The sequence below is a fragment of the Mesoplodon bidens genome (assembly GCF_964165515.1).
Source record: "Mesoplodon bidens genome assembly, chromosome: 18".
In the NCBI taxonomy this organism is placed as follows: domain Eukaryota; kingdom Metazoa; phylum Chordata; class Mammalia; order Artiodactyla; family Ziphiidae; genus Mesoplodon; species Mesoplodon bidens.
The window spans coordinates 3,289,936-3,303,999 of NC_138175.1; the positions used below are offsets into that span (position 1 = coordinate 3,289,936).

Below are 14,064 nucleotides of genomic sequence, written 5' to 3' on the forward strand. Positions count from 1 at the left end.
TTCCTCCTTCTGGGGTTTCTTGGAATGTCAGACTACTGAGTTTTTTTCTTTTTCCTGAAAAGGACGGGTGGCTTCAGAGATGGTGATGGAGAAACGTCAGGAAAGAGCCTGAGGGAAGACAGCCGTCAGCGAGCCTTCACCGCTTGGCAATGGTTCCCATGTCCCAGGGCCCCTCGGGTGAGGGCAGCAGGCAGGGCTGGGAGGGGGTCCTCAAAACACCCCCTGGATGCCTCTGACAACAGCGGCTCCCCTTTAGCCTCACCAAAGGAAGCACCCAGCATCACGTCTGCAACACGGAAATAAAATGGAATATTTCCTTATTCCGGAGTCAACTCACCTGTGTTTCCAGAAGCGATAACAACCCTCCCTCTCTGTGCCACTTGCCACAGAAACAAACTTCAGAGTTATGAGTGGGTGTCCGAAAGGACGTGGACTTTGGAACAGGAGTGCATAACCCCAGGTGACAGTCTTGGAGCTCACCCCGGTGCTGATTCCCAAAACAGCCCTGATTTGCCTGAGAGGGTCCCTGTTCGTGTGGGATGCCCTTGATGGGACCTTTCACTTTCGGAAGATCCTGGTTGGGATGACGGAGTGGCGTTGGCGGTCTGAAATCACACACCTCCCAGATGAGGAAACTGAGGCTCAGAGAGTGACAGAAGTGGCCCAAGTCATAACAGGGGCCAAGCTGGGATTTAAACCCAGGCCTGGTTGAGTCCAGCGCATGAGCGAAGCATAGACATGGCCGCTCGGCTTGAGTTTCCTCTGTCCACCAAGGTAACTGTAAATCAGACTTCGTTTGGGAGGAAACTCATTTCTATCCTGAACTTTCTGCAGAATTTAAGACCCAAAGATAAACCACTTGCTTAACTTAAAAAGGTTCAAATTGTTTTTCCATCGGCACCTTCTGCCCAGCAGGAGTGCCCTTCTCTGGCTGTGCCTTAGGTTTAGAATTCCAGGTTTACCGGGTGCAGGTTAGCAGTGTCCCGGCACCTGGAGGGTGAGCAGAGATCAGCTCTTTCTGAGATCTTCCCTGGAGAAGCTGAAAAGAGATTCTCCTCTCCGTCCATCTGAAAATGCATCCCAAGGCCCTTTTGTCTCTGGCACCTTCTACGCTGGCTCTGGTTGAGAAGGCACCGAGGGGCCGTGCTGGGCTTCTCCCACTAAATCAGAAACTTGGACACTAAGTGTGCAGAGGGGGAGCCAGGCCTCTCAGCTTTGAGCTGAAGCGAGGCCCATTGACTGGCTGGGAATGACACATGGCCGGGGATTAGCGGCTTTACAGACTCTAAACAGCTGTAAGAGCAAGGGGAAGCGCTGCAGCTGCCCCCGGGGTAAGGAGGCCGGCATTTGGGCGGGGGGGGGGCACCTGGCCCCTCCCTGCTCACTGGCTGCATAACCTTGGCCTTCTCTGCGCAACGGGGATCTGTACTCCACGGCTGGCCTCCCTGAATCATCTCATCCTGTACACTGACACCCCCTGCCTTCCCTCCAGAGGGTTCTTCCTGACCCCAGACAGCAGGAGCAGCATCTGACCCTGTCCCTTCAGGACGGAACAGAGGCTCTCCTCATTTGGGGAGGCCTCGGAGGGAGGCGTCTGGTTTTGAACCTGTGAAAGGGGCCTGGATAGCTTCCAGATTGCAAAGGTGGCCTCAGTTTCCATGCAAAGCAGATCATCCTGCAGAAGATCAAAGGCCCACGCTCACCTACACCGGTGGATGGTGGCGAGGCTCACGCGCCAGCTGCCATCAACTAGTCGTGCCTGCCTGAGGTTTCTGAGGCTCCACCCAGACCGTGGAGAAGGGTGAGGCCAGCGACTGGTGACATCTGCCGTGGACGTGGTGGAGTGTGTGCCCTGGATTTACTATTCCCGACCTAGACCTCGGGCTAATCGGAGGAAAGAACTCAGCGCACACGGATGTGTGTCTAGAGGCACCATGGCCACAACAGCCAGAGTTCTTTGTACCATTCTGAGACTTCAACACATTTGGTCTTTCATCGACCCCTGGAGATAGGAGATGAGAGGACTGAGGGGCAGAGGGGTTGAGTCACGTGCTCAGTAAAAGGCAAAGTAAAGTGGAGGCTGCACCTTTAACCACTTACCTCATGGACTTCTGGGACGGGAGGAAAGGCTGGTGGCTTTGAATGGACAAGACTGGGTTCAATTCCCAGAGCTGCTGTTGTCAGAGAGGTAAGTGGTTGAGGGCTTTCAGCAGACAACCTGGTCTAGCCCTGGATGCAGGCAGATAGCAGTATTCCCATAGTATCATCTGGGGTTCAGAGAAGGAAAGGGACTGCTCCAAGGTCACACAGCTTGGAAGAGAAGAACCCAGGACAAGCATACAGGGTTGGTCTGCACTAACTGATGCTCTTTCCTCTACATTAGATGAGAAGGTGACTCAGCCCCTGTGACCAGGGGTGTGAAATCAGAACCAGTCCCAAGAATGAGCTGGAAAACCAAGCAATGCGACCCTTCTTCTTAAACACGGATCTCTGATTTCACACGGCTGCCAGTCCCCGAAACGTCCTCCCTGTGTCTGTGGACTTGCGCGCTTTCCGGTGGCTGTCAGGACAGACGCAGACACCCTGGACCACACCAGCGCAGCTGTCTGATGGCATTCCCAGCCCAGTTGGGAAAAGGAATTAGCACAAACCTCAAGAGAGAGCTGTTCTCATGAAATGCACAGCCTGGTTGGGCTGCTCAGAGTGGGAAGGGAAGTTCACGTTCTCTTATCTGCTGACTCGCTTGGCCCCGTCTCCAGCGAGTCTTTCAGCCCCCACGAGAGAGGATCTGGCACAGAAAGAGGGACAGCAAACACCGATCTGAACAAAAGCTGAACTCCAAGGTCTTTACCTAGAGCCCATTACCGTGACCTCTTGACCCCTGTTTTGGGGGTCATGACCAGACTCTTTGCTCGAGGAACACAGGTGCCCGGGGGTCCCCTAAGAGCTGTCTTCTGCAACATGGCGAGAGTCGTCTCTGGATGCTGCCAGTTCCTGGATGATTCCCTGTTGTTTCCAAGCACCCTCAAATCTGGACTTTGGGAACCTTTTCTTGACACGTGGCCATCCCAGGAGCACATTGCTGGCCTCTATTGCAGCACCCATGCCCTCAGCAACCAGGGGCTGTGTCGTAGCCTTTGTGATGGGGCTTCCCTCAGAGCAGTACGAGCCATAGGCACGTGTGTGAGTGAATTGTGACAACCCCTCCTGCCAAGGACCGCCATTGCAAAGAGGGCCCACACAAGCAAGCATACCTACAACCTTGCAGACATTTCCCCCATCCTCATGGATTTAAATTTTTAAATAGGGAAAATATTAATAGTACCTTAGTTCCAAAAATCAAAACGATTCAAAAAATGAATACTTGGAAGTTCCACTCCCTCCCTTAATCCTTCACCCGTTCCCACTCCCCCTAGGTAATCAATCTCCTTAATTATTTTTGGCTTATCCATCCTGCATGTCTTTTGGAGGGGGAAAATATTACACACACACACACACACACACATCTATTTGTGTACATAAGAGATACGCATGCGAAATAAATATATATTATATGCAAAAATATGGCACATTATGCATTCTGTTTTGCACTCAGGGTTTTTTTCCCCCTTAACATTGCTCCCCGGATATCACCCCATATCAGTCCAGATCAGACCTTCTCATTCCTTATTACAGCCGTGTAGGACTCCACTGTGTGGATGGGCCATAGTTTATTCAACTGGATCTCCTAGGTGTAGGCATTTTGGTAATTTCCAATATTTTGCGATGGCAAGTCATGTTGCAGTGAATGACCTCCACATGTATGCTTTCTTATCGTCAAGGAAAGTCTTTTCTGTGCAGCGCAAGCCTGTATATTTTCCATGGTTGAATATTGCATATTGAAGAGCACAGACTCTGGGACTCTACTGCTTTGGCTGCAGCTCTACCCTTATGAACGGGCTGACTTGTCCTTAACAAATCACCCGCCGTCTCTGTGCCTCCGTCTCCTCTTTTGTAAATGGGGATGATAAATAGTATTTTCTCCATGGGATCGTTGTGAGGACTACAGAGCTAATGTGTAGAGGAATGCTTATACCTGAGCCTGCCACACAGGAACTACTCAGTAAATGTGTGCTGGGTGTGTCTGTGCCAGACATTGTCAGAGGTCCGCCCAGGCTGGTAAATGCGTAGCTCTCCAAAAAAAAGTCCTGAGTTGTAGCATTTGCTGATTCCCATGGTGTAAATACTCCCACATGGCCGTCGCTCAGCATGGAGTTGGGAAGCACGCAGTCTGCTCTTTTGATGCAGTGCGAGCTGGCCCCCGCACCTCCCCCACGTGCCCTCCGACCTCCTGACCACCTGTGGGCACACTGGCTGCCCAGCAGCCAACCCCGGTGGCTGAGGTTTTTGCTCGAAGTCTCACCCTGGCCTGGCCTCCTTCCTTTCCCACTCCCACTTCCTCACTCCTCAACCTGTCTTCCCTGTGAACTTTCCGAATCAACCCCTTTCACACACAACCTTGCTCCAGTGTCTGCTTCTAGGGAACCTGCCCAAGACCACATCTCAAGATATCTTTTTCCCTAGAATGCACTGAGGTTTGGGACTCAATAACACTCAGCAAGCTTGCGAGTTCTCTTTTCCGTTAACTCCTCCGCAGCTGTCTCCGGGGCTTCATCTACATCTGCGCCCCAAGGTGTGTCTGTCGAGGGTCCTGACTCACGGGCCACGGTCCTCTCCTCTGACTCAGCAATGCCATTTCCTGCCCACAACCTTCTAGAACTCTTGCACTCTTGACACAATGGGGACCAGCCCACCCCTGATTCACCAGCTCAGTTTTCTGTCACATCCTGTACTTTCCCTGAGGACTTTTCTGTTCTCCTCCTGACCAGGGCCAACGCCAACCAGCCCACAAGCACCAGAGAACAGAAACTCAGCCAGGCAGACTCCAAGATGATTCAAAAAAATTGAGGCAAACACGGACGGTCAAGAGGTCCTTGGTCCTTCTCTCGTTGGAATAGATAGAATTCACTGTGTTGAAGTATACATAGTCTCTGAGTTTCCTTCCTTATTTCCCCCAAAAAGGGCTTGGTGGGGGGGATGGCATGGTGTTCTATGTGGCGGAAACGTGAAAGAATCGCTCACCGGCAAGTGTAATCGTTCTGGAAACCGTTCAGAATATTCACGTGTTCTGTAATTTTTCCCCAAGTAAATAAGGTGGAAAAGCATCAGAAAAGAGTCAAAGTTTTCCTCAGGAATCCAGACCACAGGGAGAAAATAACGAGTTGCCATGGCTCACCCTTGCGAACCACTTCTCTGTGAACCTAGCCTAGCATGGGTGTCTGTTTAGGAAGAGATACTTCCGTATCTGAGGTTGGCTTCCATACTGAGTGGAACGAGAAGGCTGCCAGAAATGGCCACTTTCAAATCTAGTGAAAACAGCTAAGTCAACAAAGGAATAACAAGATCCCAGGTTGCAAAACAAGTTGGAAAAACTTTTCTAAGAGCTGTCCTGGTCACCGCACCACACAGATCCTTTGCTTTGCCTCTGGAAACATTTAGCTCAGGGTTACTTCCGGAATTAATCTGTCGGCATAGGAACGTGCTTTTAGGGTGAAACTTCACTGTTGTCATTGTTGTTGCTTTTTACAGAGCTCACTGTAATATATTTTAAATGTCTAAGACTAGGTGACATTTTCACATCAGTCATGAAATCATTACAGAACTCTATCCAATGCCAGACGAGAACCGTTGTGTAGATAAAGTGATAGTGTTTTTCCTTCCTGCAGAACTCCATCAACAACCCAGAACTATGTTCACTGGAATATTTTGAGTCATAATTCTGAACTTAAATTGATTGTCTCCTATTAGGATAATTTTAAAATGAAGCAAAACAAACAGAAAGAAAACAGAAACAACTAAAAACTTTAAATACCATGCCTATCTACAAAAGGTAAAATGGAGGACCCGCAATTTGGAGGTGAATATGAGCATGGCCCACATCTAATCTGGAACACATGGGTCCAAAATTACCCCTTTACATTCAAATTGCTAAATACGATATGCATTCTCAGTTTCATTTTCTTCCAAAGAATCTTCCAGATTTATGAATAAAGTGCAATACTTTGGACTCAAAGCACATACTTCGGACTCAAAAACCTGAATTTCTTCAGTCTTCAGTCTGCTGCTTGCAAGATGCTTAATGTATAAAGTGCACATCCCCTCCCCTAGCTCAGCCTGGGCTGTAGTATCTCACAGGGTTGCTGAGAAGATGGTAAGACACGAGGCATAGAACCGGATTCACTATGTTATCACCTGTTCTTATAGCACAAGCTCAGTTCTATGACTGCTCTTGTTTGCTTAATCGGTCCCCTATTTGAAAGTGATTAGTTATTTAAAACATAGAGTCTCTGTCTCCAGAGCTTTGCAATAACGCAAAATAATTCTACACGATGCACACAAGGGCACATGGGCATGCGCGTGCGTGCGCGCGCGCACACACACACACACACACACACACGTCTCTAGAAGGATAATTTTCTCCAAACCACATTTTAAGGGCCTGTGTGATTTGGGCAGGGATAGCGGCTGCTGCTTTCCTAGCAAATAAATTTGTCCAAATCTGTTTACTCTCAAATTTATATAAAGAGCTTCATTAGCAACAGCCATGAACTAAATGGCCGCCACATGGCACACAGAGACAGTCTTAGGCTGTTGGTTTACCCAATTTTGCAGAGTGATTTGTTTTTAATGAATTATGCACACTGATCATAGGCTCTGCTCAAAGCCTCATTTACTCTGGAAATTCCTGAAATTGCTATTCATTTTTCCAAGTTTTTTTTTCCCTTGAAAGTTCACAAACACTTTCTGAGAAAGAAAAGAATTAACACACATCTTTTTGTAGATTAGGAAACACAGATGATTTGATAGAAAGCAGGTTCACGTGAAATACTCATGAAAATTAATCAGATCTCTGGCTTTCTTTTAAAAAAAAAAATCTATGGAAACCCTGACAGCAAAGAAAGTCTGATTAAATAAATTCAGAGTAGATTCATGGACTGGGGTCTTAAACTTCTCTGGACTAACTCATGGTGCTGAGAACATGGTAGAAACCAAAAGAATACGTGTGAGTTAATAAAATCACACTTCCAGACACATTCTTTAAGAAGTTGAGCAAGGAATTGACCCTTTTCTTAAGCATCGTATCCGTGGAGCTGCCCATCTAATGGCTCATATCTATTCTGTGGCCGTGTGCGCTAGAAGAACGTCTTCCCTTCCCCATGGAAGAGACAACAGCGGGGTCTCTGGGTTGTGTCTTCTGCATGGTTGCAGCTGGGAGACATAGCATTAGTGTGTAGACAGGGTGGGTTCAATGCTAAGCAGCATTCACAGAGGGATGAGAAAAACAATCAGCTTGCCTTTTGGTCCACCCCTGCCCCAAAGACCAGAGCACGGACACTCGGGGCACCAAGAGTTGAGCACTTGGCTAGAAAAGAAGCCCAGTGTGGGCTCAGTCAGTCCATTAATGCACATCGTTGAACACCCACCACAGAGGAGGCACTGAGCAGAAATCAGCTGGCCAAGAAGCCATCCCTGACCCCTCCAGGGGCTTGCAATCCAGCCAAGAGATAAGACTAAGAGGCCAAAAATTAGATAAAATGCAAGATGCAAATAAGAATGCAGTGTGAGTCAATGCAAAAGACCAAACAAGGAGACCCTGACCATCAGGCAAGGTGGTGTCTACCAGCTAGATCTGGGTTGAGTCTTGGCCTCACCAGAAACCCGATGAGCAACCTCGTTAGTTATTATCCTCCCTAAACGTCTGCTTCCTCGGCTGTAAAGCAGGTGTAATGATACCCTCCCCTCTAAGATTGCTCTAAGAATTAAATGGCATAACCCGGGGCAAGGCAGTCAGAGCAGGTCTTACTGTCCCCAGCGTCCATTGATGGTGAGAATTTTCCAGGGTACCCAGCGATTTAGGAGACCTCACCAGAACCAAGTCTGATTACCAAGTCTGATGTTCTCATGCTTAGTCAATAGGCCAGCAGGCATTTCGTGAAAAAGAGCCCGTGATCAAGTAAGTTTGGAAGATGCTGAGTTAAACAAGGTTCTTTACTAAAGGACTTAAAGAGTCCTTATCTTCCCATTGTGCATTCAAAATCTTCATGAGGGAGGAAGTGCTTCACAAACTTATTTGAACCTCAAATCGTTTTGTTTTCTAAGGAGCGTTTCACAAATCTGTTTACTGCTGAACATCAGCACAGTGAGAGATTGAGCTGGATTTCAACCGAGGTCTGTCTAACTCCCGTTCAGCCTCTTTCCATTTCATAGCTCCTTTTGGAGGCAGGAGCTGGTCTTTGACAACTTCACTTTTTGCCAGTGCTTCATATAGTATTTGGTTATTTTATGTGCTCAGTTCAATAATGTATGAATTCAGGAAAGAATTCAATGATGTAACAGAAAGAATGGGTGTGCGGTGGGTGCTCGGTGATTTCCTTCCTTCCTCGGGTAAAAGATCCATTCAGAGTGCCAGAGACACCAGTTACACCGATGTATTTTAATGCACCAGAGAATTAAAAGTCCATTCACAGGGTTTCAGATTCCACATTGCAACTAACCTTTATGAAACTGCCACTTGTCAAATTTTGGTGTAGTATCAAAGAAGAAAAGCTCCAGTGATCTGAGAGCCTTATCAAAATACTCCGCCCTTCTCCAGCTATCTGCGTGAGGTGGATTTTCTTCTTATACTTCAATCAAAACGTATTGGGTTGGCCAAAAATTTCATTTGGATTTTTCTGTAAGACGTTACAGAAAATCCCGAACGCACTTTTTGGCCAACCCAATATTACGTCAAAGTCAGAAAGCAGACTAAAAATTAAGTTGTTTTCTATTATAACAAACATCAAAGAGATTTGCAAAAATGCTAAAACAATGCTACTCTTCTCACTGATTTTTGGGGGGGGGTTGGGAACATACTGTTATTTTTCATTAAAAGTGAACTATGTAGGTTATGGGTTCTTTAAAATAAATTTATTTATTTTATTTAGTTATTTTTGGCAGCGTTGGGTCTTCATTGCTACTCACGGGCTTTCTCTAGTTGCGATGAGTGGGGGCTGCTCTTAGTTGCGGTGTGCGGGCTTCCCATTGCGGTAGCTTCTCTTGTTGTGCAGCACGGGCTCTAGGCACGCAGGGCTCAGTAATTGTGGCTCGTGGGCTCTAGAGCGCAGGCTCAGTAGTTGTGGTGCACAGGCTTAGTTGCTACGCGGCATGTGGGATCTTCCCAGACCAGGGCTCGAACCCATGTACCCTGCATTGGCAGGCAGATTCTTAACCACTGCACCACCAGGGAAGCCCCAGGTTATGGGTTTATTATTGCTATTTTAAAATAAATATTCTAAATGTTTCTCAGTTTAAATTCTAATACAGTGAATAATAATAGATATAACACACAGACACCAAACTCTTTGGGACTCTCAGTCATTTTTAAGATTGTAAAGGGGTTCTGAGACCAAAAAGTTTGAGAACCACTGCTCAAACTAAGTACTTCCTGAAATTTCCCCCCAAACTGAACTCCATGTGGGAATGGCTCCTAAGATACTGGAAAAGTTTAGAGGCATGATCATTGAGTTCCTAGGAAAATGCCCTATGCAGGACTCTTCTCGCTCTAAGGATCTCAATTTCCTATGTATTTCACAGCCATGTTGAAATTATTTGCAGAGATTTTTAGAATTATACAAAGTGGCAACACAAAATGGGCCCATTATTCAGATGGAAAAAATAAAGGTAAAAAGTTGAGATGGTGCCAAAGAGCAGATCCTGGGTGGATCCACCCTGTTATGGGGGAAGAAGACCCCAGTTCTCCAAACTTCCCGGGAGCCTCTGCAGCCCAGGAAACTGTGCAGGACCCGGCTTTTCTCATGACACATCCATGGTTTGGCCTGTGGTCTCAGCTGCAATCATCATGGGAATAGCTTGTAGTATTCTGGCCCCTGTTCATTTCCGTCACCACTGAAAGCAGGAATTATCCAAGTGGGTGGAAAAAGAAAATGTGAACAATTTAAGAAACACGACAGAAGACGTAAACAAGAGCCCAGCCGCCCCCTGTTTGCTTCTCCCCAAATTTGTTTCCAACGTGGTGTTGTTCATCCGAGGTGTGATTGATACCAAGGCCTGAAATGCAGGGATGATTTAAAGTGACAGCGGGGGCCCATTTCACTGCAGTCTGAAAACTCCAGCCTCCCTGAACCCACCCCATTGCAGCCCAGGCTCAATTTCCCACACACAGCACTGAAAAATGATTCCCAACACCAGACCGCAAGGGGCTTTTTATCTTTGCTGTCAGCCTGAAATACATTCAGAACTCAAAGCAATTATGGAAACATTTGGGTCTCCTGAACTTTTCGCTGTTGGGTTTCTCTACCAAATAAAATGAAATGAAGCTTAGTTCTTTGGGGATTAATATAAACAAAGATCATAAAGGCATCTAGTGAACGGGGTAGGGGGCGGAGATCACAGGCTATGAATGACCAACCTCACTTGCATTCAGCACAAGAACATCTTGCTTCATGGGGGAATCAGGGGCTCTAGGAGAGGGCCTTGCTATGAATACAGTTAATTCTTCTAATTAGAACCCAGGAAAATGTTGTTTCAGCTCCCCCAGCCTCACTCTGCCAATCTACATCTTCAAGGTACTGAATAGAACAAAATGCAAATGTCCTTTTTTTTTTTTTTTTTTTTTTTTAAAGAAGGTGGTCAGAGGGTCTGGAGGGAAGAAGGGAATTTTGAAGTATGCAGTAAGTCAACAGACCCGTGAGCAGTGGGACAGTAAAATTTCACAGCCAGGCTTTGATCTGGATTTCAGAAAAATGAAGCCATAAATGTAGAATGTTTTATGAACCCCAAAATAAGAAACTCTTTGTCTTTTATCTAAAATGTCTACTGAGAAAAATCAGAGGATTATCTAAACGTCGAGCTCATTATATTTTATTTGTGGCAGGGTAAGGAGAGATCACAAAAATATTTACTGAGGTTTATTTTAACTCAAAATAAACTAAATGTCGTTTAAAAAAAGGTATATATATATATATATATATATATATATATTCTTCAAATGGGTTTCAGTGGACAAATCCATCAACCCAAATAGGTAGAAATGAATGCCTTTTCTTGCTGAGATGGAAATTTCCCCTCTGAGGCTGCCCTGACTGCCATGAAAGTTTCATTCTGTTGTCAGCTCTGCAGGTGAAAATCCTCTCTCCACCCTTTGCTACCTGCCAGCTATCCCAGAATGATGGTAAAAGCCACACCGTGATAGGTGACATCACAACCCGAAAACCAGCCAGACCCCTCATCAGCACCCTACATACATCACCACTTTTATGCTCTCTGAACCCGGTACCCGATTTAATACTTGTCACATAGTAGGTGCTCAAGGACACCAGCCGCCTGACTCTTTTCACTGGAGTCCAGTCCTCTCTGGACAGGTGCCACTGCACCCAGTTTACAGGTGAACAGACCGAGTACTGAAGAGTTCCCCTAACTTCCTCAGGGCCACGCGGCCACTATGTTAAGCCCAAAGGACTCTTTCTTACAGTGCCACTGTTGCTTGTAAAGTTAGCCAAGAGGAGGGGAGAGGTGGGAGCAGACCTGAGGAAGATGAAAATTCTCCCAGAAAATGGAAAGCAGAGAACGGGTGGTCTGGGTGAGTTGCCCAGAGGAGCAGGGCCTCGTTATTCCCGGCACCTGGTCCTTGGCACACCTGAGCTTGAGTGTATAAAGGTGCCAGCGTGGCTGGAGAGTGCAGAGGTGCACACTTGGACTCTCAGGATGCTTTAACGCTACTGGATGCAAAGTCAGTGCCCGCCCCGTTATGCACTCGCCTCCGCGGAGCCCTGCGGGCGGCATCCACCAACTCCAGAGACCAGCCCACAGTGTGCCCCTGTCGTTCCCGAGCTCCGTGCTTCTGTGCATTTGTGCATATCTGTCGTAACTGCCAGGGTATGTGCTTCCTTCCACCTCTTTTTGCAAAGTGCTTTGCTCAAGGGTCCCTCGGCAAAGGTTAATGCATTGTCTCTAGACAAGTGCTCTAGTCCTATAGGTCATAACCCATTAGTGGGTCATGAGGTCAGGGGAAGGAGTCATATCTGTTTATTGGTTTGGGTTTTTTTTTTTTGCGGTACGCGGGCCTCTCACTGTTGTGGCCTCTCCCGTTGTGGAGCACAGGCTCCGGACGCGCAGGCTCAGCGGCCATGGCTCACGGGCCCAGCTGCTCCGCAGCATGTGGGATCTTCCCGGACCGGGACACGAACCCGCATCCCCTGCATCGGCAGGCGGACTCTCAACCACTGCTCCACCAGGGAAGTCCCATATCTGTTTTTTTTTTTAAAAAAAAGTAGAGCAGGGCAGAATGGAATGGAATGGGCTAGACCAAGGCACATTTCACATGGTAAGAAGTGGCATCATCTCTGAAACATCTGTTTTGTTGTGCGTGTGTGTGTGTGTGTTTGCGTGAGTATGCACGTGTGTGTGTGATGTAGCCTGGGCATGTTAGTCAGGGCTACACTATGCTGCTGTATTAAAGGGACACACAATATGGTGGCTCAACAAGGTAGAAGTTTGCTTCCCTGTCTGCACCCAGCCAGAGGTGGGCAGGGGGCTAGGGTTAGTAGACAGCTGTGCTCTGTGGGATAATCTAGACCCCCAGATCCTTCCCAGGGTGTTCTACCTCCCCTGGGTGTGACCCTCATCAGCCTGGCCTGGCCTGGCCCCTGCCTGCAGCAAGCCATACGGCCCACAGGAGAGGGTGGAGAGGAAGCGGAAGGCAGGTGCTTTCCTTTTCCAAGGGCCCCACCTGTGGTGCACACCCTTCTTCCCACATCCTATAGGCCGGAAGGTAGCCTCCAGGTCATACTCACTTGCTAGGAGAGACTGATGGGAAATGTAATCTTCCAGCTGAGCAACTGGGTGCCCACTCAGACTTAGGGGGTTCTAGTACTAAAAGCAAGAAAGAGAATGGAGGCCAGGTAGCATCCTCCACTGCTCCGGAGACCCAGGTAAAATGACTTATTAGGGATGTATTTTTAAATGTTTGAAAGCCACTGCCTCATGCACACTCTTTCTTGTCCTTTATGAAAACCCCCAGGATCCCTTGATCTAATTAAAAGGGCATGATCTGAACTTAAGGAGAGTTGGGTTGTAGCCTTAGCACTCGCTGGTTACGTGTTCTCATGCAGGACCTTTGGCCTTCTTGCTCCTCAGTATTTCGGCAGTGAGATGGGGGCATGGTACCCAGCTCCCTGGTTCACGGGCTCCTCGGAGTGTGAAATGAGATCAGAAAGGCAAAGCATCTCAGCAAAGTGAAGGATGCTCTGAAAGACAGATGTGATTATCCTCTTCAAATTCCCACTCCGCTGCTAATCAACTGTGTACACTTGAGTGAGTTTCCTCCCCTCTGGGTCTCAGCTTTCACTTTTTTGTTGTTGTTGTTTTTGAACCTGATTGGGGTTTTTGTGTTTTTTTTTCAGCTTTCAGTTTTAACACAGGAGAGAATCAGATTTGGTGGTCTTTAAAGTCTGACATTTTAGAATCTGCTTTTGCTATCCCCACCCTGAGTCTTCTCTATGTGGTCTGAAGCTACTTAACTGTAAGTTTAAACAAATGAGCTGGAATACTATGGGGACGCTGTCGTTTTTGCATGAATGCACTGCAGATGAGTGTGTGAAACATTATTGAGAGAAATGTTTATGTTTCAACATGATCATGATAAGACATGGATTGTGGCTGAGTTTGCTGATGTGAAATCACTGAGGGGGAAGAAAACTGAAAGTGTTGAAAAAAAAATTTCACATTAGGTGAATGTGTGGGAGGACCTAATTTCTAGCATCCCAACCTCAGATGTGTTGGAAAAGATAGAGATTGGAGTGGGTGACTTTTTAGGAAAAACGACCATGTGTTAAGAATGCTTCCTTGTCAGCCCCTCTCTACACATCTACCAAAGCCAGCCTAAGACCAGTTAAGCAGAGAGTCATCAACCAACATTTTTGACAAAAGGCCATGACTTTTGCTCCTATGCCATATCATTATACCTTG

At 47.2% G+C, this 14,064-nt stretch overlaps 1 long non-coding RNA gene across 1 annotated transcript in view; it reads left to right on the plus strand.

Annotated features, from left to right (window-relative positions):
- Window positions 1–13,502, plus strand: part of LOC308606022 — a 32,454-nt gene extending 18,952 nt beyond the window's left edge. Inside the window, exon 5 of the long non-coding RNA XR_014013759.1 lies at window positions 13,234–13,502. This is a non-coding gene — a long non-coding RNA (uncharacterized lncRNA). The remainder of the gene's footprint in view (window positions 1–13,233) is intronic.
- The last annotated feature ends 562 nt before the right edge of the window (window positions 13,503–14,064 follow it).